Source organism: Canis lupus, chromosome 7 (genome assembly GCF_011100685.1).
Source record: "Canis lupus familiaris isolate Mischka breed German Shepherd chromosome 7, alternate assembly UU_Cfam_GSD_1.0, whole genome shotgun sequence".
NCBI classification, from domain to species: Eukaryota; Metazoa; Chordata; class Mammalia; order Carnivora; family Canidae; genus Canis; species Canis lupus.
The window spans coordinates 7,874,646-7,900,133 of record NC_049228.1 but is presented as its reverse complement, the minus strand read 5'-3'; the positions used below and the strand labels follow the sequence as shown (position 1 = coordinate 7,900,133).

Below are 25,488 nucleotides of genomic sequence, written 5' to 3'. Positions count from 1 at the left end.
CTCCAGCATCTCTTTGCCATGTTTTTTCCCAAGTCTGCACCACATCACCTCTCTTTCCTTGCTGTCTCTTCCTGGAGTAGATGCATTAAAAAAAAATGTGATTTTTTTTTTTGCCTCGTTTTTTGCTTTGAGGAAAAAAAAAATGGTCTGTTTTGGGAACAAAACATTCTATAGCAAGTCTAACATACTCTGTTCCCTCTTCAAAGTATCTATTTTTACTTTAAATTTGATAGCATTAACTTGTAGGTTGAGACCCACAAAATGGAGGCAACCTCTGTGACACTGCCTATCAGAGACTAACTCACGTTAGCCTGCTCTCATGGAGAAGCCTCACTGTCAAGGACACTTAATGCCAATCACAACCTTCCAAGTTGGGTTTAGCTAGCCCGCCTCCCCTAGAAAACAGAACCTGCTGGCCTTGAAAGGAAATCCCTGCCCTCCTAGCCAATCACACCCTGTTTTGCATTGTCCTTCCAGGGCTGTCTAAAACTCACTCTTACCCAAAACCCCTTGGGAACAGCCTCTGCTGCTTGTAGGCTCTGCACTCCCCCAATCCATGGACTATTTTCCCTTGAGTCAAGGACATCAGACTCATTACTATTGTTTCTGTTTCGTCATTTGACAAAGTGGATATTCAATTTGCAGTATAATTATTTGATTGATATTTATTTCCCTTTACAACTGTATATGCAACCAAGGGCCCTGGTTTTATTTTTGACTCTACATCTCTGCAGCCAGCATACTACCTGGTAGGCTGCAATTTAGAAGTAATGTTGAATATAAATTTAAAAATAATTATATAAGCATGTATACATTTCTAAATAATTGTTGTAATTGAGAAAATGTCTTAGGGGTAAAAGGATGATGGGATTCAGGGCAGAATGTGACACTCTGGCAGGTGGATAATTTTGAACTGAAGATAATCAAGGCCCAAAAGACTTAAGAGGAATGTTTTTACTTCAACTGCCTAAAAGGATTTAGGCCAAAAGTCTACACTGGGAAGAGAGCTGTTATCAAAGATAATTTTTTTTTTCATAAGAAAGTCTTTTTCTCAGGGCTTTGAAAACATTGGATTACCAAATAGTTGCTCTTCCCATCTTCCTGTGGATCATCCTCTCCCCCTTAAGGGTCCCAGATCCTTCCTTCTCCTCCTTAGCTCAGTGGTGGTGGTGCATAAACCTCAATTGCCTGACTGTCGGAAGGTCTCCTGTCTTTGTGGGGCTCCCATCCATATATAATTAAATTTGTTTTTTTCTCCTGTTAATCTAAATTATATCAATTTATTTATTAGACAAGGCAAAGAACCTAGAAGATAAGAAAGGAAACATTTTCTTTCCCTACTGTTTTGGCACCCATAGGGGGCTCTTTGCTGGCTGGACACCACTCACTATAGGGCTGCTGCTGCTGAGAGGTCCTGGGACTTATGACCCGCACTGGCAGAAGGTGACAATTTTTTTTTTAAAGATTTTATTTATTTATTCATGAGAGACACACGCAGAGAGAGGCAAAGACACAGGCAAAGGGAGAAGCAGGCTCTCTGTGAGGAGCCTGATGAGGGACTCAATCCTAGGACCCCAGGATCACGCCCTGAGCCAAAGGAAGATGCTCAACCACTGAACCACCCAGGTGTCCCAAAGGTGAGAATTCTTACCACATCAGTCTCCTGGATCTCTGCCTGAAGGGTCTATCAGAAGTAAGACTGATGACTGTCATTTGCTTTTCATAAGTTTAAATTACAGGAAAAAAAAAAAGAAAAAGAAAACTTTGTGTGAACTAGTTCCTTAGGGTTAACAATTTTAATAAAGATTTGTTATGAACACTCCTGATTTCTATTAATTCCCTTCCTCCAGAGGTAATCCTTGCTTTCTTTTGGTTTTGCCCATTATGTTGTTTATCAGAAGGAGGAAAACCATAGATCTGATGAGATTTTTCCTTTCATCTTGTTCTATGTCCTGAAAGCTTGGCTTTGTGACCAGTGAGAGTGTTCTCTCTGGTATCCACTAGCCAGAAGGTACAAATATTGGCGGGCCTCTGGTGGCCAATTGAATGGACTAGAGCTAGGAGACACAAAGTCAAAGCTCTCTCTGTCTAGCTGTGCCAGCTCTTAGGGGAGTTTATTTTTTTATTATTTTTTAAAGATTTTATTTATTTATGAGAGACACAGAGAAAGGCAGAGACACAGGCAGAGGGAGAAACAGGGTCCACGCAGGGAGCCCAATGTGGGACCTGATCCCGGAACCCCAGGATCACGCCCTGAGCTGAAGGCAGACGCCTAACCGCTGAGCCACCCAGGCGTTCCCCCTTAGGGGAGTTTATCAGAAGAGGTCCCAGTCCACAGGGGCCTTTGTCATCTCAACCTCCATTGCTCTGTTAGTGTTGGAAAGTCCCATTCCAACAGCACCTGCCTGGTCACAGAGTAGTGTGCCTATGACTGGAGGCTTCCCACACTCCTGTGAGAGACGAGAGACACCATTTTCACTACACAGTTCTTAAGACCGGTGACAAGAAGGCCCTTGCTCTCTTAGGCTAACGCTGGGAGTGAACATTCTGGATCTTGTGAGCGCTACATCTTTTGCATTCTCTTATGGGATGCCTCTTGTGTCCTTGGGTCAGCAGCTATAAGGAGGCTTATTGGTTTGAGTCATTATTGAGATAAAGGTAAGATCTACTCATCAATGGCCAGAGGATGATAAATTGTTTGAATCAGAAAGATTTCCATATTTGGAAAAAAAAAAAAGTTTTTAGAGAGCTCTCATCCTCAACAGTTGCCTTATGGGTGTCTATGGAAAGACCTCATTAGAAGATAGATATGAAGAGATGTAACTGCTAGCCTTAGGGATTCCCGTAACAAGATGAAATTAGAGAATTAGAGAGAGAGAACACGAATTAAAGCCTCCATCCAACATAAAATCTCCTTAAAATCTTGCCCTGTCTCCTCAACAAATTCCTCGAGCTCCCCAAAGTCTTCCACCTTCTCCAGGAAATCCCTTCAACACCATGTTAGCCTCCCTTGCCCTACACGATTTTCAGAGAGCACTCTCATCTCATCTGTAAGCCCAGAATGTACAGGTTACTCACGTAAATATTAAGAGCCAGGAAATTAATTTAACAGAAGCATCTGGAAAGGACATAAAGCTCAGACATAAAACTTGTTTTGGTGGGCTCTGGAATCAGGCCCTGCCAGCTTCAGACCTTCCTATGCAATAATGCTTTTTGCAGGTATATCCTAGACCCCACCCAAGAAATTCACATCCCTTGGACAACAAGTGACCTTTTTTTTAAATGATAAAGTTCTTTTACCTCCACTTTCAGAAGATCCTACCAAGTTTATTTTATTTAATTTTTTTAATTTTTTTTAATTTATTTATGATAGTCACACAGAGAGAGAGAGAGGCAGAGACATAGGCAGAGGGAGAAGCAGGCTCCATGCACCGGGAGCCCGACGTGGGACTCGATCCCGGGTCTCTAGGATCCGCCCTGGGCCAAAGGCAGGCGCTAAACCACTGCGCCACCCAGGGATCCCCGATCCTACCAAGTTTAAAGAAAACATTTAAAAATTAATGCCCCATCCTAGAGGTAACAGACGGACAGAATTTTTCCCGGGGCCTTCTATAAATGACCAGAAAATAGCTCAATTGTTATTTTCCTATCAAGATTTGATAGGAACAATATTGGAGACTTTTCCCCCTAAAATAAATTGGTCTAAGGTTAAATTATACACTGAGAAAGAAGATGGTTATCCAAAGGCCTTTCTTGAAAGCTTTACATGGACTTTTCAAAGGAGTACTGCACTAAACCAGTAAGATTCAAAATATAGAAATCTTTGAATTTCCATCTTAGTTGAAAATTTTCTCTAATAAACATTTTCGCAAATTTAAAATAGGTTGATGGAGTGGGCAAATCAACCTCTACATGTTTTCACAAAAAAGGCTACCAAATTTTTCGGAGTTAACTTGCAAGAATGCAGACCAAAAAAAGCTAGAATGAACAATTCTCGATTTACAGCTTGAATTTTTAGATAAATAAAAGCATAGTTTCCAAGAGCAACTAGAAGCCCATTAGAGCCTTTCTTTTGCCTCCAGATATTGTTTAAAAAAAAAAAATCAGGACCTTGAAATACAATGGTTCCATATTTAAGAAAAAGAGGGAAAATTTAAATAGTAATGACCCTAGACTTCTGATAATAGAGAACTTCTAGGAGAAAACCTGCATTCTTTTTCCATTTCTTAAATATATAAATCTTACTGTGTCTTTGAAATGTAAACACCCAGGGAGGTAACTAAAACAATGGCCTGAAACTATTAAAAAAAAAAAGGGTGTGCGAGTGGGGAAAGAGGAGACCTATTTAAAATACCACCTGCTAAAAAGGCTCTCTTGCCCAGACTCTGGAGCACAGCATCCTTAGGATTTCTTGTCAAGGACAAATACAAATCTTAATAGTCTTCTCCATGAATACTGGCAAAAAGCTTTTAAGTGAGTAATCTTAACTTGTTCTGTCTGCCAGAAACACAATTATTTATAAACTAGTGGGTTTTGTTTTGTACCTAATTCATGGCTAAAGTTTTAAGACAAAAGCAACCAGTTCTCTGTTTGTGTGTGTCTCTTTATGTACGTCTATATGTATACATGATAGAAGTGGCGGATTTCTTTTGCCTCTAGGTGGTGGTGCCAAATTTAATTTCTAAAATCGCTCTATTTAATTGGCTTAAAAACAAGTGCATTTGAGCTAAGTATTTCTAAATCTCAGAAATATAATAAAAACAAATCCAACCATTTTTCAAGCCCAGGTGATCAGAGATAATTTTTGGTACATAAAAAACAAGTTGAGGTGTGCTGGTTTCATTCATACAGACGTAGCTTTAGAGTTATCAGCATTAAGTATAATACTTTTATCTACCATGGTTTACTGCAAGTAAAATAAGCTCATGTTATCTCTCTTATAAAGTCTGGCTGCAAAAAAAATAACCTAAGATGATGGCTAACTGCTTTAATGTGTTATGAAATTTTCATGAGTAATTTAAGTATGATTGTTAAAGAACAAGTAAATAGACATAAGTGGGATAAGAATTTTCAGGTGAACTTTTCAGTAATAGCTGTTTTATGGTATGTCTACTTAAAAAGTTTACCAAATCTCCTTGGTAACCTCACCCTTCGAATTTGTCTCAGTTAAAATGAAATGGTGGGAAGTCGTCAAATGTCTAGGCTAGCTCCAAATAGGATAAAATACTAGAACAATAGTTACTAAACATAGGTTTTCTTTTGCAGAGATGCTAAAGGTAGTTGGGGTCCATTAGGAAACATGTCTATGTCATACTGAAAATTCTGCTATGAAAAAGATGTTTCTAGATATTCTAAAAGTATTTATAAACTTGCCAACCCACAGAATGCTAATAGAGAAAACAGTTTATAATAGTTTTCTTCTTTACTTTCACCAAAAATGAAGGTTTTTAAGAGTTAAAAACTCTAACATATGTAATAAATGCCGCTAGAAATAATAAGGGAAACACCTCTGAGTGTGAAGAAAGCAAGATGAGTGTTTTTAAATTAAATATGAGAAATGAAAATTCATTTTTTGTTAAGGGAAAATAATGTTGTCCTGAAGACAGGCTAATTATCTTAAAATGGGAAGGAAAAATTAAAGGACAAAATTGGAATGTAAAAAAGAAATTTGTAATAGATTTTTAGAAAAGAAATCTTGGGAAAGGAGTTTTAGTCAAGTTAGTGAAGATTAAAGTAAGTTTAATTATGTTAAATGAATTTTAATATCCATAGTAAGCTGGTATAAAATCAGAATTTAAGTTTCTTTCTGTTAAAAGGAAAAAGAAAGTTTGCTTGAACTATTGGTCTGCTCCTGATAAAAGATTGTAAAAAGTTTTCCTTTACCTCTTAAAGTAATTTGCCTGGCAAGCAAAGATTTTTGTCTCTTGTCAAATAATTTCCTGTTTTTTTTTTAATCAGGTCTTTGATTACTTAGGAAAGCTGAGTATTCTCTGGTAAAAAAAAAAAAAAAAAAAAAAAAAAAAAAGAAAAGAAAAAAGAAAAAAGAAAAACAACCAAGAACCAAGGTTTTTAGTTTTTTAAGATTTTATTTATTTACTTATTTAACGAGAGAGAAAGAAAGAGAGAGAGAGAGAGAGAGATTGAGGGTCGGGGGAAGGGGCAAAGGAAGAGAATCTTCAAGCAGATTCCCTGCTGAGCTCAGATGGGATTGGGGCTTCATCTAATGACCCTGAGATCATGACCTGAGCCTGAAATCAAGAGTCAGATGCTTAACCGACTGAGCCACCCAGGTACCCAAGAACTAAGATTTCTTAAAACAACTATTTAGCTTTCCAGGTTTGCCTGTGAAGTCTTTAATTGACAATATAGTTAATGGATAGCTAAGTATTCTTTCACAGTGACATGTAATCCTGTTTCACCAAATTTTTAAAAACCTCTTTGCGATTTTTGACAAACTTCTCAAAAACCAAATTCTAGGGGGGATCCCTTGGTGGCTCAGCGGTTTGCCTTCTACTCAGGGCGTGATCTTGGAGTCCCGGGATCGAGTCCCACGTCGAGCTCCCTGCATGGAGCCTGCTTCTGTCTCTGCCTCTCTCTCTCTCTGTCTGTCTGTCTCTCTCATGAATAAATAAATAAAATCTTAAAAAAAAAGATTCTAAATAGTCTTTTTGAGCTCAAACTAACTGAGGATTTTTTAGAGAGTCCCGGGAACATCTCAGAATATTTGTTCTCTCTCCTTATTAAAAGGGAGATTAAACTAATTAGGCTTATTTCTTATGTTAAATTACCATGGGAAACATTGTCAAGCAAAAAAGTAATACCAGGGCATCTGGCTGTGGCTCAGTTGGGAGAACCTATAACTCTTGATCTCCAGGTCATGAGTTCAAGCCCCACATTAGATGTAGAGATTACTTAAAAAGAAAAAGAAATAAACGTAATACTAAGCCTTTTTCGTGTTGTTTTGTTTAGTATGTGTTACCAGTGTTCTACAAATTGCATGAAATTTCTAGAAATCTAATATGTCCTGGTATAACATCAGTCATAATCCCAGTTATCTTAAAATGTTATGTGTCACAAAAATAAATAGATTTCCTTGTCAAGTGCATTATAGTAGACTTTCATCAGATCTTTAATCATGGCTATTTTTAAGTCTTTTGTCATTTACAGATGGTTATGGTTTCTCTGATGCTTTTGCAAAATTGTTCCTGCAAAAGTACTTCATCTTCGAGAAGACTTATGGAAAGTACTCTAGAATACAGATTTCTGATAACTTTGAGATAAGAAAACCGAACTGGGTAAGACTTTTCAAAGCTAATTGAATAACTAGATTCAAGGAGAGCAAATACCAATTGCATTATATTGAATGAACTGGGGAGTATGCTTATAATTTTTTGTTATTTAAAACATGGCCAATTAAAATTTTTTTTTCCAGAGTTAAGAAAACTTTATTCACTTTTCCTTTAAGCTACCTATGACTTAGAACAATTTGGTAATAGATAGCTTTGTGAACAAAGATTGAACTTTTATCCTTCTCTCCCTACTTGATGCCTCTAGGATTCATAAACTCTTAGTGGGTATTCTGATTTTCCTGGTGATAATTATTTGCCTAAGTTCAATAAGAATCTGTCCTTCTTGTAACAACACACACTTGAAAACATTGGTTGCATTACCAAGACTTTGACTGAATGTCGTAGTTACGAGACATGTACAAAGACTCAGATGTGACCAGACAGCTCTAAGGAGCTAAGGTTGACTGGAACCAGTAATTCCCTTGGGGAAAAATGTCCTGGTACCTTACTTACAGGAATTCCAGAAACTTTACCAGGTGAGTGAGAAAGGCAAGTACTTCCTGGCAAGTATAGAAAATTCAGTATAGGGATCCCTGGGTGGCGCAGCGGTTTGGCGCCTGCCTTTGGCCCAGGGCCCGATCCTGGAGACCCGGGATCGAATCCCACGTCGGGCTCCCGGTGCATGGAGCCTGCTTCTCCCTCTGCCTATGTCTCTGCCTCTCTCCCTCTCTCTCTCTCTGTGTGACTATCATAAATAAATAAAAATTAAAAAAAAAATTCAGTATATTTCAGGGACCTTGAAAAGAGAGGAAGTAACCCAAATCTATAGGTATTACAGAAAAGTCAGATGGTGCGTCCTTAGCTTGGCTTCCTAGCTTTGAGAACCTTTTAAAATTTCAATCTGAGGGGTGCCTGGTGGCTCATCAGTTAAGTGTCTGCCTTTGGCTCAGTTCATGATCCCAGAACCCTGGTATCCAGCCCCTCATGGAAGTCCACATGGAGCTCCACAGCCTGCTTCATCCTCTCCCTCTGCCTGAAGCTCCCTCTGCTTATACTCTCTCTCTGTCAAATAACTAAATGAAATCTTTAAAAATATAATAAAATAAGATTCTTGAAAGTGCAATCTGAGATTCCTTATAAAAAGTGCCAGCACTCAGGGCAACCCAGGTGGCTCAGCAGTTTAGCACTGCCTTGGGCCCAGGGCGGGATCCTGGAGACCAGGGATCCAGTCTCACCTCGGGCTCCCTGCAGGAAGCCTGCTTCTTCCTCTGCCTGTGTCTCTGACTCTCTTTTTCTTTCATGAATAAATAAATAAAACCCTTAAAAAAAAAAAAAAAAGTTCCAGCACTCAGCGGTTGAGCGCCTGCCTTCAGCCCAGGGTGTGATCCTGGAGACCCAGGATTGAGTCCCACTTTGGGCTCCCTGCATGGAGCCTGCTTCTCCCTCTGCGTGGGTCTCTGCCTCTCTCTGTGTGTCTCTCTCTGTCACTCATGAATAAATAAAGTCTTAAAAACTTAAAAAAAAAAAAAAAAGTTCCAGCAAAGCAGATGAAAAAATTCTATGTGGTCAATCACTATTCTTGTTATATTAACAATCAAGCCAATTTTTAGATTTATTAAATTTATTAAAACTAGACTTATTTTGCAAACAAATTAATCTTACTTTGGTTATCTCTAATGGCAATGGGGTGATTATAGAGGGCAAAATGGTGTTTCAGTAGATATTATAATATATGGAGATAAAATTCATGATTAAATTCTAGTTCTATCAGTTGTCTTTGAGGTTTTGTTTTCTACCTGTAAACTGGACCAGATTCTGGGTTCTTTCAGTTTCCTCCAATATTTGGGCTACAACTCTTTAAACTAACATTTCCAATTTTTCTTCTACCCTGCTGACTTAGGATCGTTGAGAACTAAAATTGCCCTTTTTCCGAGGCCATGCCAACTAACATTGGACGACTTGACATAAACTTCGGAGAAATCACCACAGAAACTCATGTATGAACAGTCTTTGTGCCTGTGGCTGTGTGGGCGACTCTGAGATCACCAGAGGCATTCAGACTACAAACCAGGAAAATCTGTCCAGTTGCCATTGTCCGTTCTCACTCCATCTGAAGATGCTTCCAGTCTGACATCTAGAAATCTTTTCAACTATTCAACCAGTGACCCGCAGAACTCTGTTGGTTTATAATTTGCTCCAGTAATTAGCTGTTGTTGTTTTTTTTGTTTGTTTGTTTCCATAGAAATGCCTTATTAAATATCTGGTTTTTTTTGCATCATGCAGGCCTAACTTTGGGATCCCAGCTGCATCACCACCTTCTAAAATGAGACACAACTGTTTAACTGAACTGACATATTTTCAAGGCTAAGAGATTAATTCAGTGAAATAATGGAGCAATATTCCAAGATGAATACAATCAAGGCCCACCACACTTAAGAAGAAATTTCTCCTCCTCTTTAATTGAGTAAAAGAATTTAGATAGGGAGCCTGTACCAGGAAGAGAGTTATTACCGAAGAAAACTTTTTTCTTTTTTTTTTAACAGAAAAAAATCTTATCCACATGCCATGGCAAATATTTGTTTACCCATTTTTGATCTTCCCATTTTTGGATGGATTGTCTTCCTCTCTTTAGAAGTCCTAGACCCCCACCTGCTTCAGGATGGCATATAAACCTCAATTGCCTGACTGTGGAGAGCCTCTCATGTCTTTGTGGGGCTCCTATATGTGCATAATCAAATTTGTTTTTCTCCTATTAATCTGTCTTATGTCAATTTAATTATTAGTTCAGCCAAAAAACCTATAAGGGAAGAAGTAAAAAATATTTTCTCCCCTGTAAGAAGCAGTTCCCCCCTGTTGGTTTGCCACTGAGCTTATATCTTTGGTTCTTACCTACACATCTGTTCCAAGCCCACTCCCTACTGTTTCTGATTTGGGACTTTTACTTTGCCTATAGCTCAGGGAAGGACCAAAGGAAGAGTAGGAAGAGGAGGAGAAACTGAGGAGTGAGGAACTTTGTTAGCCCGTGGGACCATGGGAAGCAAACACCTGCGAAAATTTTCCAGAAGGTGAAGAATGTTAAAGAGAGCACATGGGGTGCTGTGCTCAGTAAGTGCTTTCAACATCTTCTAGCTAAAGAAACTGAGATATTCAGAAGTCAGGGATTTAAATGAGGACACTCCATTAGTTTTCTAGGGCTGCCATAACAAAGTCCTATAGACTGGGTAATTTAAACAACAGAGCTTTTTTAAAAAATTTTATTTATTTATTTGACAGAGAGAGAGCATGAGAAAGCACAAGCAGTGGGAACAGCAGGAGAGGGAGAATGGGCTCCCCAATGAGCAAGGAGCCTCACTCTAGGTTCCATCCCAGGATCCTGGGATCATGACCTGAGCAGAAGGCAGATGCTTAACAGACTGAGCCACCAGGTGCCCCTAAACGACAGAAATGTATTATCTCACAGTCCTGGACGCTGGAATTCCAAGATCAAGGTGTTGGCAGGATTGGCTGCTTCAAGGCCTCTCTCCTTGGCTCGCAGATGGCCTGTTTCCCTGTCTCCACGTGATTTTCCCTCTGTGCCAGTCTGTGTCCTAATCTCCTTTCTTATACTCGGTATTGGATTAGAGCTCATCCATATGACTTCATTTTACATTAATTACCTCTTCAAAAGCCCTACTTCCATTCTGAGGCCCTATTCACATTCTGAGGTGCAGAGGGGTAGGACTTCCAGAGATAAACTTTGGGGAAACCCAGTTTAGTCCATAACAATTACCCAGCCAAATAAAGATAGTATAGCCCAGGGGTTAAACAGACTATATTCAGAGTCAGAGAGACTGGGGTTAGGGGCACCGGGGTGGCTCAGTCGGTTGGGCTGCTGGCTTTTGATTTCAGCTTGGGTCATGATCTCAGGGTCCTGGGTGGCTCTGCACTCAGTGGGGAGTCTGCTTGAGATTCTCTCTCTCCCTCTGCCCTTCCCCCCCACTTGCTCATGTGTGCGTGTGCGCATGTGTGTTCTCTCTCTTGCTCTCTCTCTAAAATAAATGAATAACTTTTTTTTTTTAAAGAAAGACTGGGGTTAGAATTCTGACTTTACACTTAAAATCTCTTGGAACCTCGACTTTCTCCTCTGCAATAAAAATAAGTATGGCTTTTGCCCTATTAAATGACATGAGGTGTGCAAATACGTGTAGAATGTGAGGATGTAGTAAGTACGCAACAACTTCCAGCTGTAGTAGGTAGTGGTGTTTTTGTTGCCATCATTGTTGTTATTACTGGTTTCCTTTTACTGTAAAAAGGGGCTAATAAAATGCCCCCCTACTCAGAGCTGCCAGGATAGTATAGGACGCATGGCAAGTAAGAATATGCTTTGCCTGCCACAGAGTAAGCTCTTATATGTTAATTGTGGCCATCGTCTTCATGGAATGAGAAGCTTGTTTCCCTATATTATCCTACTGAGTAGGATCTGATGTTGCAAAACTGTGTCTGTATTTAATAAAATGCAATTTTCTTGTTGGGACAGTCTTACCCAGAGAGACAACCTACTTCAGGCAGGAGCTCATATTTTAGTTATTAAAATCTGAAATGAAGCAACATCAGAGGATGCACAAGTTATAAAATTATTTAGCTTAAGGGGGGGTGGGACCCATATTTCCAAATTGCAGAGCAAAGAAACGTTCGGGTTCAATGTGGGTGATTAACCGTTTGATATCTTGTCAGGCTTCCACAAAGTCTTCCTGTATTATATATATATATATATATATATATATATATATATATATATATATATATCTTGCTGTGTCTCATGTAATTAAGAAATGGTGCTGGGTTCTTGTCATCCACCATTAAGGCCTAGTCACAGGTAGTTTCATAACATCTGCTTCTTGCAACCTTCTAATTATCCATAAAAATCTGGCAGAAGGACCTGACAGTTTATCTGGAACACAGAATATGAATACAAAACAGGGTGCTTGGCTTCTAGATACAAAGTGATGGCACAAAACAGGTACTCTCTGAGCTCTTATTTTGCATGCAGCGATGTCACCTGTTCAAATCAGAGTTAGGTGCATGTCTTCTCAATAAAGACTCAATTTTGAAAAGCATCTTTTGACAAAATGAATGTGGGTCAGGAATATGTTAATGGTGCTTTGTCAGAATCTGCTGTCAGCTGCTGCTCTGTTATGCCTTGTGCAATCCAGCCAGACACCGTGACTTCCCTGCCTGTACCTGCAGGCTCTGAGCTGTCCGCGCCCTGATACGAAGAGCTGGGGAGCTCTTGACTGGACCAGACACCTGCCTCCAGCAAGGTCGGCTCCTCGCCTCTCGTCACTGGCTTTCCTTGTAGAGGCCGCCTTTCTTGCCCACCGACCTGCCTGGCTTTCCGACTCATCAGCTCACCTTGACTGCAGGAAGTGCATCTCCTCCAGTCGGTACACTGTGTGCATGTGATGTGCCAAATTGCTACTTTATTTGGATTATAGGTCCAGTGTGTCTACCTATACCTCCAACATCCATTTGGACCCATGGATTATGGGCTTATTCTGTCCTTTGGTTCTGAATCCACAGACACTCGTCTGCCCATTGGGCTTTAGACCTCTACTTTGTTGAGGCTTCTGGTCCTTTTGTGTCTGATAATCTCAGGTCTATGAACCCTCAGACTTGCTTCAACTCTCCTGGTCTTTCCATCTTTCATCTGCTCTGTGTCCTAGTGTCATGGAGATGCATACAAATACTCATTTTTCTATTTATTACTCACAAGCACTTCTTGTGCCTGTAATGACCTTGAGAGGCAGACACTATGATTTGCTTTGTAACTTTTTGTAAACTGAAGTGCAGAGAAGCTTACTGTTTTATGGAAGGCCTCAGACTGGATTTGAACTCAAATCTGCCCTTCTCTGGTTTGCATTTTTTCCAGCCATGGACTTCATGAGCCAATATGCTGCAGATCAGAACAGCTGTTTATCTGTGGTATTCATTTCTCTAGTAAACACTGAAAAGGTGGCTGAGCTTTATAACTGTACTTCTATAAATGTATGGTTTTTTTTTTTTAAGATTTTATCCATTTACTCATGAGAGATACAGAGGCAGAGAGAGAGAAAGAGAGAGAGAGAGAGAGAGGGAGGCAGAGACATAGGCAGAGGGAGAAGCAGGCTCCATGCAGGGAGCCTGATGTGAGACTCCATCCCAGGACCCCAGGACCCCAGGATCACTCCCTGGGCTGAAGGCAGACACTCAACTGCTGAGCCCCCCATGTGTCCCTATAAATGTATGTTCATATCGAATGTGAAATATCAAATGTTCATATCAAATTGTGAAATTTTCTCAGCTCCATGGTTCCCATTTTACAAAAAAAAAAAAAAAAAAAAAAAATGAATTGAGACATTGAATTTTAGGGCATTGACATGTCACATGGATGGTAAGTCAGCAAGAAAGCAGGAGTTTCCTAACAGAGCAATAGGATAATTTGTTGAAAATACCACTAGATTAAGAGGCAGGAGACAGGTCAGTTTGAGGGCTGGCTGAGAATCTTGCTATTTGGTAAATGACTTGACTCTTCTCTTTCTTCATTTTGAAAATTGCTCACTAGGTTCACCTACGAGTTTTCCGGCCGCTGAAGTATGCTCATGGTTACTGGTTCCAGATCAGCGGTCACTGGCCACGATACTTGAGGCTGTCTCATCTTATTCCTACATCACAGAGATTTCATTTCTAAATAATCTACCTCATGTATTAGGCATTGGGGGGTACTATTACTATTTTAAACTGCTGTGTGTTTATAAGCAGGAATCACCTGGGCCACTTTCACTTCCAGAAAAGACTCTGACTTCTTCCTCCCATTTCAGAGCCTGGGCTGCCATAACAAGCCCTCTGGGCCTCTCTTGTCTCCCCAGAGTGGCCAGCTAAGACACGATGACTTGAAAACCAGAGGAAGAAGAGCAAAGTCAAGCTGAGACGCGGATCCTGGTCTTCTGATGAAACGAGGGGAGGGGGGGTGGGTGGGGGCAACTGGGCTTTGAATCTTGGATGCTCTTCTTCACTACTCCGAGTGTGGGCCTGGCACCACAGTGGCATCACCTGGGATCTTGTTAAAAATTCAGAATCTCAGGCTCCATCCCACATCTGCTGAATCATTTGTACGGGATTCCCAGGTGACTTGTATGCACATTAAAGCAGCGCTACTGGGTTTATTAATTTGTAGAAACGCTTAAAAATTAACCTCCTTGGAGGGGCCCAGGGAAGTTGCTGCCATTACTGGCAGGGGCTTAACTGAGAAGAAGTCTGGACCTCATTACAGTAGATAAAGTAACTTAGCTAAAAGCTAAGCTTTCAGGAGGGCAAAGGGGAGTGATGTGGGCTTTTGAGGTGAGGCCATTAACAGTTGGATTATAGCACAATGGGCCATAATGGGGTAGTCATGAAACGTAATTGATACGGTGATGTTATACAAAAGGACACTAGCTTTGTTCCAGCCTCTTTCTTCAGAGGAGGCGGATGGTAGGAGTGGGGCGATCCGACAAAGGAATTCATCCTATAAACATTGTAGTTTCTCCTCTGGCCTGCTCTGTGTCCAGCTTCAGGTGAGCCCTTCCTTGGTGTGGGCGCCCACCAGGTGAGCAGTCTCCAGCCACGACCCTGGGGGGCCTGAGTGGCCCACCCTGCCCCATGCCCACCTGTGAAACCCCTGCAGGTGAGCTCCAGCCTGGGGATGGCATGCCTGGTATCAGGCAGGCTCGGATTCTGGAAATCTCTTCAATGGGACCCACAGAGCTTGGCCCCCGTATGACACTGCTCCTTAAAGCACAGGGTGCTGAGCTCAGAGCCACGGCAGCCCCTTCACCGAGCAACTGTTTGCTCTTTCTTGATTTATTTCTCTTGATTGCTCCACTTTCTTGGGAGCTCAGAACTTGTTTTCTTTGTTAGCGCTCTACCAGTTTCTTTTCCACGAGTACTTTCCACCTGCCTCCGGGAAGATGTCATCAAAAATGGAAATGCCATTTATCCTGGAAAAACGGTTATGTATTTCTGATTTATGCCACACCTATTTAAAAAAAAAAGTCCCACAGTATGATACATGGACTGAATGTGAAGCTGAAAAATGAAAATCACCTAAAATCAAGGTGATAGGAGGACATCATTATTCTAGAAGCTAAATTGGAGCATAGTTGGGACTGTGTTACACAGGGATTTTTATTTATTTTTAGCATTTCACTTATTTATGTGAGAGACAGCAGAACAGGAGAGAGAGCATGAGTGGGGGGGGGGTGGCGGTGGTGGAGGGGAGGGAGAGAGAGAAGCAGGCTCCCTGCACAGCGGGGACCCTGAAGGGAGGCTGGGATCCCAGGACCCTGGGATTATGACCTGAGCCAAATGCAGAGACTTAACTTCCCGAGCCACCCCAGGTCCCCTACACAGTAGCTTTAATATGAAGCTACTGGCAGCCAAAGTTGTGCATGGAGCTACTTATTCCTGGTCGGCGGGCATTACACCAGTTTCTCAAAGAAACTTTTTCTGGATACTGAGCTTGCAATAGTAAATACTATTTTTGAGTAGCCTAGATTCTACTAGGCACCTGCTAAGCCCTTTGCATGCATTATTTGATGTAATGCCCACACCAACATTAAGAGAGAAGATAAGAGCGACAGTCCCATGTGTGAACTCCACAGCCAGGGAGACCAAGTTTGGAGCTCGTCTCTACTGCTCACAAACCAAGCGACCTTAGGCAAGTCCCTTAGATTCTCTCTGTCTCAGGTTTATTATCTATAAAAGTGAAATATCAGCCATACCTTACACCTTGATCACGCATTTTGTGATTTAATATACACAAAGCACGCCATGTCTGGCCCTTGTGAGTCCTTGCCACAATTATCATTATTTCCACCTGACAGATAAGGAAATGGGGTCTCAGAGAGGTTAAGTGGCTGACCCAAAGCCCCCTAGCCAGATCAGATCAAATCAAATCGACACCAGATCTAATCTGACTTCCCCTTAAACACTTCACACGCTGACTCAGAAACTTGCCGCCTGCTGCTGGCAAGGCCCTGGGGTGCAAACAAAGAACCACCATGAGCCCTGAGCAGTCAGTGTTTGGTTGCCTTTGGTGAGAGTTTCTGATCTATATGTTATCTTTGGTGGGTGGAGGGCCCTTCTCCCAACTGTTCAGCTTGGGCTGGACAGTACCTACTTTCTTTCTTTTTTTAAATAATTATTTTATTTTATTTTTTTTTGAGAGAGAGAGAGAGAGCAGGGGGAGGGGCAGAGGGAGAGAATGTCAGGCAGGCTCCGCACTGAGCATGGAACCTAGGCAGGGCTTGATCCCAGGACCCTGAGCCCAAGGCAGATGCTTAACCCACCGAGCTACCCAGTGGCCCCATTATCTACTTTCAATGTGAGTCTTAAGTAAAGTTTAAATAACGAGGGACTTGCATCGCAAACCAGAGTGTGTATCTGTGTATCTATGGATTCTATTTGGTGATAGTGATTCCTGGCCACCACTTCTTCCCAAACGCAGTTGAACTTTACAGAAATGTAGGCCAGCATCTCCCCACCCGCTACTATATTTAAAGCCCATGTGGACACCACATCCGGGGGGTGGGGGTGGGGTGGGGAGGTGGGTGAAGGCTGCTTGCTTTGTTATTTCCCACCATCGCAGAGGGGCGAGCCTCCTCCCTCAGACCTGGGCAGTGACGAAGGGCAGCAAATGTGGGTGTGATTCCCCTACAGCCCACCAGGTGTCCTACCCAGCCCTGCTATCTGACAGGCAGCAAGGAAAACCCGCCTTGTTCACCCCTCCAAGGAGGAAAGAAAAAGGAATTGAAGGTGGTTGAGGGAGTATAGAGAGGAGGGAGGGAGGGAGACTGTGACAAGACTTCCAGATGCTTCTTCTTGCTTTTGGTGATTTAATATACACAAAGGGAACTTTTTTTGCATTGTTTTTCTTTGATGCGGAGGTGTCTCTCTGCAGAAAGCCTGGTCAGTTTGTTACAATGTAGGAAGCTTTTATTTCCATCGGGAAACTGGTGTCCGGCCTCCCTGAGCTTGGGGCTGGGGCTGCTGTCTACATCCCCTTCCTTTTGCCTGAAATCCCCTGACCGGCTCCCCTCCCTCCTGGGATCCTCCTCCTACTTCCAGGGTTTGATTAGAAAAGAGATAAGGAAGGTACTGACCCTGGTGGCTCATCTGAGTCTTCATTGCTCTGACCTGTAATCCTGGTGGGAGGAGGAAGGGAATTCGGATCCACTCAGTTTTAAGAACTGGAGGCATTTAAAATTCCAGAATAAATCTCTTACCCCTCCTTGCAGGTGGTTGGCTCCCGGCCTGTCATCATCAGGCTTCCCTCCTTTCTTGCTTTCTTTGGGAGGACCCCACACAACTGGGGAAGCTGGGGTCAGGTCCTGGATGAGAGAGAGCTCCAAAGCCATGTGGTGGCTATCTCCAACATTGCTGTCCGCACCAGGCCTCTCTGCAGGCCATCATCATAGATCGTAGATTGTAGATCACCGCCACAGACCCCACATATTTCCCAGGGGAGCAGAGGCATCCAGATAGATGCGGTGCTCTGACGGGCAAATGGGGGGTGGGCCTGATTATGGGTTATTCTGTGATTGAAACGTCACCCAGAGAGCGGCTGGGGATGTGGACAGGATATCTTCATTTAGCACCGGCTTTAGGAACCTCAACGTGGGATATTTCCCCCATAGAGGACCTCGATAACAGAGCCCGGAATACAATCCTCCGGGAGCGTCTAGCTTTTGTAACCACCGCCTGATGATATGCACAGCTTTTAATATTCGGAGAGCCTTTTGCCAATACATATCTTCTAGCGAACTGGGGAACTGGGGCCCAGATGCGATGTATTATTGATAGGATTGTAATTTACTCCTCTCGGGTTGTATCTATAGTGTATACCATTAGCACAAAATATTAAATTACCAGTGGTTGTATGTATTTGTCTATTCGGGTTTGGCTCAATGATATTTGCCTTTCGCCTCAATAACAGATCATGAATAAAGAAAGCAGGGCGATATTGTTTTTTTTTTTGTTGTGGTGGTGGTGGTGGTTGCAAGGGAATTTTGATGCAATCGTTTTCTCTGTGTTGGGTTTTAGCGAGCCACGCTTTGCAATGAAGATAAGGGGCCATAAAATAGCGGGGGCTGGACCGGGAAGATGGATGGGGCAGTTTGCTCGGGCTGCAGGCGCACACTGGCTTGCCCAGCAAAGCTGCTGTGGGCCAGGCCCAGGGTTTGCTCCCTGCACGACGGGGAACAGACAGTCTGCTGTGCGGGCAGGACGGGGTGGGCAGTGAAGACCCTGGGGTCGCAAATGCAGGGCCCGGGCCTGTGTGTGCTGCGAAGGTCGCATCGTGGTGGGATTTGGGGCTGGGGTGGGTATCCAGCAAGGCATCCGGTAGTGTCCTCTGCAATCCAGGCATCACGCCCTGGTTGGTGTTTGACAGGAGGCCCTTGGGCCACTGGTTTTGGTTCTAGGCCCCACGTGGCCGGAGGAAGGTTGCTCACACACAGTCACACGGTCACACACACACACCCTCTTCCTAGAAAAGGAATCCAGGTCAGAGGGCTCAAACCAAGCTGTAAATGGACATGCCACTCCCTCCTGCTTTTGTGCCCCTTTCTTTCCTTCAGAACCTCCAACAGGTGGTTCAGCAGTGGAGTGTCGGCCCAGGGTGTGATCTCGGGGTCCCAGGATCGAGTCCCCACATCGGGCTCCCTGCATGGAGCCTGCTTCTCCCTCGGCCGGTGTCTCTGCCTCTCTCTGTGTGTCTCTCATGAATAAATAAATAGAATCTTTAAAAAAAGAAAAAAGAACCTCCAATAGGAGGTGTTTGCTGGCTCATTAGCCCGAGTGACCCATTCCCCAATCTTTACCCCATTTGTGGCAATTGTTAATTTTTTAAAAAAATTTTTAATTTTTATGGATAAACCTGTTACTAAAAACATGCCCATGGCTTGGCCTCCTCCCCCTGCTGTTATCCATGGGCCTCAGGTTGCACAAGCAAGGGTGGCAGGAGCAAGGGCCTGTCTGGATCCATATGAACTCAAAGCATGAAGATATGGTGCGGAAATGCTTACTCCTTTGGGCTCCCGCCCAGGGCCTGTATCCCTCAGGGGCGGAGTCCCAGGGAGGGTGAAGAGGCCCTGGGAGGTCAGTGGCTGGGGGAGGGGCTCTGAGACCCCAGTGACAGGTAACTAAGGGCAAAGCTGGAATCTTCTTTACACTGGCTCCTAAGAAAAGCACCACTCAGGGAGGGGTAGCTATTGAGTTTTGCTGCCCCGGGCGCATTCTGGAGGTGAAAACCGGTTTTTCTGAAGACTTGTCAGAGCAAGGCTTTGTTCAGTTTGTCTCTTTAGCCCGACTGGCTCCCTGAAGGAGACCTCGTTTACCTGAGGAACTGACAATTAACACAAAGGCCTGGGCATCTCCCCTATAACTTGGGGGGCTTCCTTTGGACTTAGGGTCACTCCCTCCTCCCCACAACCTTCTCCCTCCCTAAAGGAGAGATATGGGATTAAAAAGAAAATCCACAGGCTTGTGAAGCCAATGAAATCAGTGCTAAATCTATCAAAGCAAATCATAGACCCTGACAGCTGAGAAGTATTATTTGTTTTTTTCCTCCCAGATTTCTACTGAGCCTGGTGTTTTAAGCATATGTCTTAGGGAGAAAAGACCCATATAAAGGCAATTACAATTGGTAAATGATTAATGTTGGATCTGACATTTTTATGTGTCAAGTATGTTTAAGTGCATTAACCTTTGCAGAATTTACACCCGTACGATATGAGATATAGCTGGTATAGCATCTGAAAGATCTGCAATCTGCCTTCACTTAAATCTAATTTACATTTATTTTATTACAATATAAATGGGCTTAAAGAAATCTTAATCGGGTTTTTTACCCAGTGCTGCAAGTCCTGCGGGCGCCTCCAGAGCCTGAGGGCAACAGGGGTCCCCTATGGCTTGCGACTAGGGCTCCAGCCACCTGCCTGGAGAACCCCAGGAGAGGGGGGCCTGTGTCCATTTTAGCCCAAAGGGGAGGTGACTTAGAAGGCCAGGGAGTCCTCATCCCACAGCATGAATCACAGAGGCAGGTTTTCCAGCACACAGACAACTTTTAATTTGTAGAAGTTACAGAAAAAAACCACACATTTCCATCGCATCACTTTGAGACAAGAAGGGATCCGCGGCTCCCATCTGGGGTGTCTTTTGCAATCTGCCCACCGCCCAGCCCCCAGCCCCTCTGCAGGGGGAGATGCGCTCCAGATGTCTCCTTTCCGTACCCACATCCCTCCCTGGCACTTTCCTTTTCTAAGTCAGAGCTACTCTTGCTGCTGCTGCGGCCGCTGCGGTGTCAGGTCCACGCCTCCTGAACTTCACTCCACTGAAATCTGGTTGGGTACGAGACAGACTCCGGTGGAATGAAGGACAAGAGAAACACATGGATTGTCTGGGGCTCTTTCTCAGGGGCGGGCCACATGGCCACCCTGGCCTCTGCATGGCGGGGTACTGCCCAGACAAGGGCCTGCAGGATCTCCGGGACAGTGTGGGGAGATGCGGAGGACGTGCAAATGTGCAGCCCTCCCCGGATCACCAGGGAGGCTGCAAGAGCCGGCCCACCCAGGACCCAGACACCCCCATGCCCGTTGCCCAGGCAGGCCAGGCTGAGTGGCAGGGCTGGGGCTGGGGGCTGGGGACTCTTGCTCTTTCTCACCCGCAGGGCAGTCCACGGGAGAACCTTCTCTGCATTTCCCAGGTTGGGATGCGGGTTATCGTCTCCCTCGTCTATGTCCCCTGTGTGTGTCAGACCTGAGCTCCATCTGGTTGGTCCTGGCTGGGGGGCGCAGGTGCTCTGAAATTGCTCGAGAAAAATCCATCTCTAAGGAACTTGCTTACCAAGGGGATGGGACGTATTCTTTCCAGAATGCAGCATCCAAAGAGCATGAACTGTACTCTGTAGGCTCGTCTGCCAGTAGGAAACCCAGTGGAGGTGGGTGCGGAGCTGTGGAGGGACCAGGATGCCTGGGTGGCGGTGGGGGATGGGGTGGGGTGGGGTGGGGAGCCAGGCCCATTCCTGAGGGCAGGGGTGGGCAAAGCAGGGGGAGACTCCTTGGTCTCGCCCCTTTGGACTTATCTAGGACGTCTACTTTCCGGTGACTCCACATCCTGGGCCAAATCATGGGAACAATCCCATATTCTCTGGGCATGGCGTTGGGGCATGTGGGGCGGGAGGCGGTGGCCTGGCTCGCGGAAGCTGACCCAGACAGGGAGGATGGAAGCTTCAGAGGCTTTCTGTCCTCTTAAAAGCAATGCCCATGCTCCAGTTGCTGCTTAGTTGCTGCTCTGGCCTCTTCCTTGCTGTGTTCGGGCACGCCTGTGGCTCAGTGTAAGCCCCATAAAAGGCTGTTCTCAGCACCAACGTACAGACTGGGTGGGTTTGGGCAGATCCACCCTGTTGTTTGGAATACTTTCTTCCTGGGGCTTGTCCTGACCCGATACAGGGAGGCCCTAGCTTATGATGTAGCTCCTCCCTCAAGATCCAGCCCCCTGGGCATAGGGCCTCTGCAGAGGGCTCTGGAACAAGGGCTAGGCTGTCGCAGCTCTTGCTGAAGCAGAGCCTGGCTGTCCTTGGTCAGGGTGAACACGGGTGGTGCTGGGGGCAGGGAGCTTGGTACCAAGGGGAAGAAGGAGGGCCCATCCTCCCCCACTCAGCGTTCTTCATAAATACTCACGATTCTCAATCACGAGAGAGACACGCACCCTGCCTGTGCATTATTTGGACCTTATAATCCTGAACTGCCTGTGGCCCATTTCACAGCCAGGGAAACCAGACTGGCCCGGCTGGCTCTGAGAAGTGATAGCAGAAGATGGTGGGAGGAAATAGTCTGGGGAATGGAAGGATCCTTTGCTTTCTCCTTGGATTTCAGTCCAACTCGGACAGCAAAGGGCCCCATTGGTCTCCTTTCAGACCCTCATGACGCCATTCTTACCCTCCCAACATGTACGGTCCACCAGATTCTTCAAGGCCTCACTTGGAGGGTGCAGACTCTCACCCTCATGTAGGGTTTTTAGCCTCTACGGTGGATCCCCCAGAGAGGACAGTGTCTGTCAAAGCATTTTAGCTGTGCAAGGCCATACAAACAGGAGGTATCATTGACCCTTGCCCTACAGACCTGCCGCAAAGCAAGGCAGAGACAAGGAAAGATGAGCCTAGAACCTGCATCAGGAGCCTAGACCCAGCCTGGACCCCATCCCCAGAGTTCAAGATTCTCTACCCACCATGCCTTTGTCAACTCGATGGCCCAGTGCTTTCTCCTTGGCCACCTGCAGTTGTAGGGTTGGGTCAGAGAAGCAAATTGTTCCTGTGCTGGTTTTAGAGTAAGTTCACCCGATGACTGCTCTCCTGCTCCCCAACTGCCCCGGGACCTGTGCCCCACACGGCTTCCCAATAAGACCAACGTGGACACAAGAACCGAAGAATGGAGTCAGGTCCTGAAATTTCTTGTTATGGTCTACCCTGCAGCCCTGCCCTGAGAGGCCAGGACTGCACCCCTCCCCCGCCCCACCCCATTCCTCTAGTTGGGCACATCGCTGCTGTGAAATCTAGAAAGAACTGTAATCTTGGTACTTAACTGCTCGGCACCCACCTTACCACCCCAATTCCCATTATCGGTGACAATTATTGCCTGAGACCGTTGGAAACTGCCCCGCACCCCCAAACGTAGAACTGGCCTGGGATTTGGGTAAAATGAAGTAGGTCCTCCTATTTTAGCTTTGGAAGAAGTGGATAATCAACCTCCAGTGAGTGTGGCTTCTTTCCACAGCCCATAATCTTCTCTTTAACTGTCCAGAGATCCTCCTGGTACAGGCACTCGGCTTGGGTTTTCCGAAGCACCCCAAATCACAGATTTCAGACTCACCTGGAAGCATGCGTGTCCGTACCTTCTCGGAGCTTGATGCAAAATAATAAATAGGCTTTTTTTTTTTTTTTTTTCCCATAAGATCACTCAGAACAAAGAGATGGCTGGAGACTCAGGTGTATGAGAGGAAGAGAAGGAATTCCGAGTCTCGGAATGTTCTTTCACTCCTGGGGTTGGACGGCTGGAGCTAAGAAAGGAGAAACACTTACTGTGTCGGATCCAGTTGAGCAGGCCTGTTCCTGAGGGGGGTGGGGTGGGGGCCGGTCCTGAAGAGTCATCCTCCCTTTAAGAAAAAAAGAACATGGAAGCAGGGAAGAGTGGAACTGGATTAGAGAGAGCAGAAGTAGCTGGAAGAAAGGGTTTGCAGCATGTGGGAGGGCTCCGTGGGGCTTTTGGAAATAGAAGGTTGAGAAATAGGTAAGAGACAATGAAAGAGAGAGAAACGGGTTTTTCCAAGGCAAAGGTGAAGAAGGACTCAGCCCCTTTCAAGGAGGTGGTACTAGTTTCACTCTTTATTTATGCACCTCTCAGCAGGGCTTCGGGTTACCTGCCGGGTCCGACCAATGGAGCGAGGGCTCGGGCGCCTGGCTCCGCCCCTCAGAACCCACACCCCGGGGGGCAGGACGGCCAGGCCCTCCTGCACACTCACCTTGCTTTCCTATTGTTCTGTAAACACCCACCAAGAGTGAGGGGGGTTAGATCTCTGTCGTTGGAGGGCCACTGCGGGGTCACCGAGCACTGTCCCTGAAGGCTGGGGTGTCCCGAAGGCCTGGGGAAGGAGGAAGGAGGGAAGGGGAAGGCTCAGGTGGTATCTGGGCTGGGAGAGACCCTGTGGGCACAAGAATCCACTCAGCTGTACATCGGGGGGCGCCGATCGATGGCATCTTGGGCTCTTGAGCCGCGACCTGGCTTCCTAGCCCCGCACTTCAGGAACGCAGCAGAGAGCCCACAGCCCACGAAGGGACGGGCGCGTGGAAAGGGGACCCAGGTGGGAGCAGGGGCCCAACCAAGTGGGTTTTCCTGGAAGGTAGCACAGGGTGAGAAGCAAGTGGCTTTTATCATCCAGGAGGCTTTGTGATCTGCTTCCCTGCTATTCCTGGGGGTGGGAAACCCCGACCCTGTAGGAGAGGGAGTTGGGGGGAGATGCAGGGCGTTGCAGAAAGAGCCAGCCAACTCATCAGGGACCCTGAGAGAGGGGGGGCTCTCGGGCTCTGATTATTTTAATTCCACCTTCCCCTGCTCAGCTGTGGCCCTCCACCACCTTCCTCCTGCCCCTTCCGCGCTTCCCTCTCTGCACTTCGCCCTCTTGGCGCCCTGGGGTCATGGCTGGTGCCTTCTGCGGAGAATCTTAGCCTGACTTCCACCTGTTCTCCTGGCAGATCTCCTGGGGCGCAGCCGGGATGACCCCTTCCCTTCTCCTGGTCAAGCAGGGGACTCAGGAGGCCAGGATCTAGGGCATCTTGAGGCAGCCCCCCTCCCACGGCCCTTCCTAAAACTGCGTGCTCTCTGCTCAAAATCTCTTTAGAAATCAGCAGATCCCAACCTGTCAGGGCACCGCCGGGGCACCCGGGGATAGAGACGCCCTCGGTCTCGGGTTCACGCAGCCCGAGAGGGGGCAAGAATTTCATGTTATCTGCATCTGCCCCCGCGGAAGGGCTCTTGGGAGCAAACAGCCCATGCACCCCTGCCTCCGGAGGGCCTCACATTTGTCCAGAATATCCTGTACTCTTTGTGGAAAAAGAAAAAGCTCCACTGGGGGTGGGGGGGAGGGAGATTTTCCAGGTGATCCCTTCCCTAATAGGAGACCCCCCTCACTGTCAGGGCCCGAGACGTCCCGCCAGCCAGGCCCACTGTGCCCTCATGGAGCCGCAGCTCTTCCACGCTGCAGGGAGTAGCATAGAGACGGAAGCAGAGGCCCTGGCCAAGATGCACACTTACGGGTTAGAGGCCTTGTCTGTCCCTTGCTGTGTTTCATTCATTCACTCACTCACTCATTCCTTCATTTACTCTCGCCCTAAAAGCATCAAGTCAGGACCAGGCGATGCAGATCACACCCTTTAGGAGCTCCCGACTGGGGTGGATGCATACGGGAACAGGCATCAGCAACAGGCCACTGAGAAAAACGCCGTGAGTGCTCCCCTAAGAGGGAAAGGCCAAGTTTTGTCTCCGGGATGCAGGGAAAGGTCCCAGAGAGAAGGCGACGTTTGAGCTGATTCTGCAAAGATGAGGGAGGACAGGCGGCCGGGAAGGACCCAGCTTGAGTGGAAGTGCTGAGA

At 45.5% G+C, this 25,488-nt stretch overlaps 1 long non-coding RNA gene and 1 other non-coding gene across 4 annotated transcripts in view; one reads left to right on the top strand and one right to left on the bottom strand.

Annotated features, from left to right (window-relative positions):
• Positions 1–15,523, top strand: part of LOC119872493 — a 44,229-nt gene extending 28,706 nt beyond the window's left edge. Inside the window, exons 2-5 of one of the 3 annotated variants that reach the window (XR_005361880.1) lie at positions 7,168–7,295; positions 9,190–9,467; positions 9,573–12,712; positions 14,174–15,523. This is a non-coding gene — a long non-coding RNA (uncharacterized LOC119872493). Of the gene's footprint in view, positions 1–7,167; positions 7,296–9,189; positions 12,713–14,173 lie in introns of all 3 variants that reach the window. The other 2 variants (XR_005361879.1, XR_005361878.1) reach the window with 2 other exon arrangements.
• A 5,135-nt stretch (positions 15,524–20,658) lies between these two features.
• On the bottom strand, positions 20,659–20,727 carry MIR205 (microRNA mir-205). Its single transcript, NR_049433.1, has one exon. It is a non-coding gene; the product is annotated as a microRNA mir-205 (primary transcript).
• Positions 20,728–25,488: the final 4,761 nt, after the last annotated feature.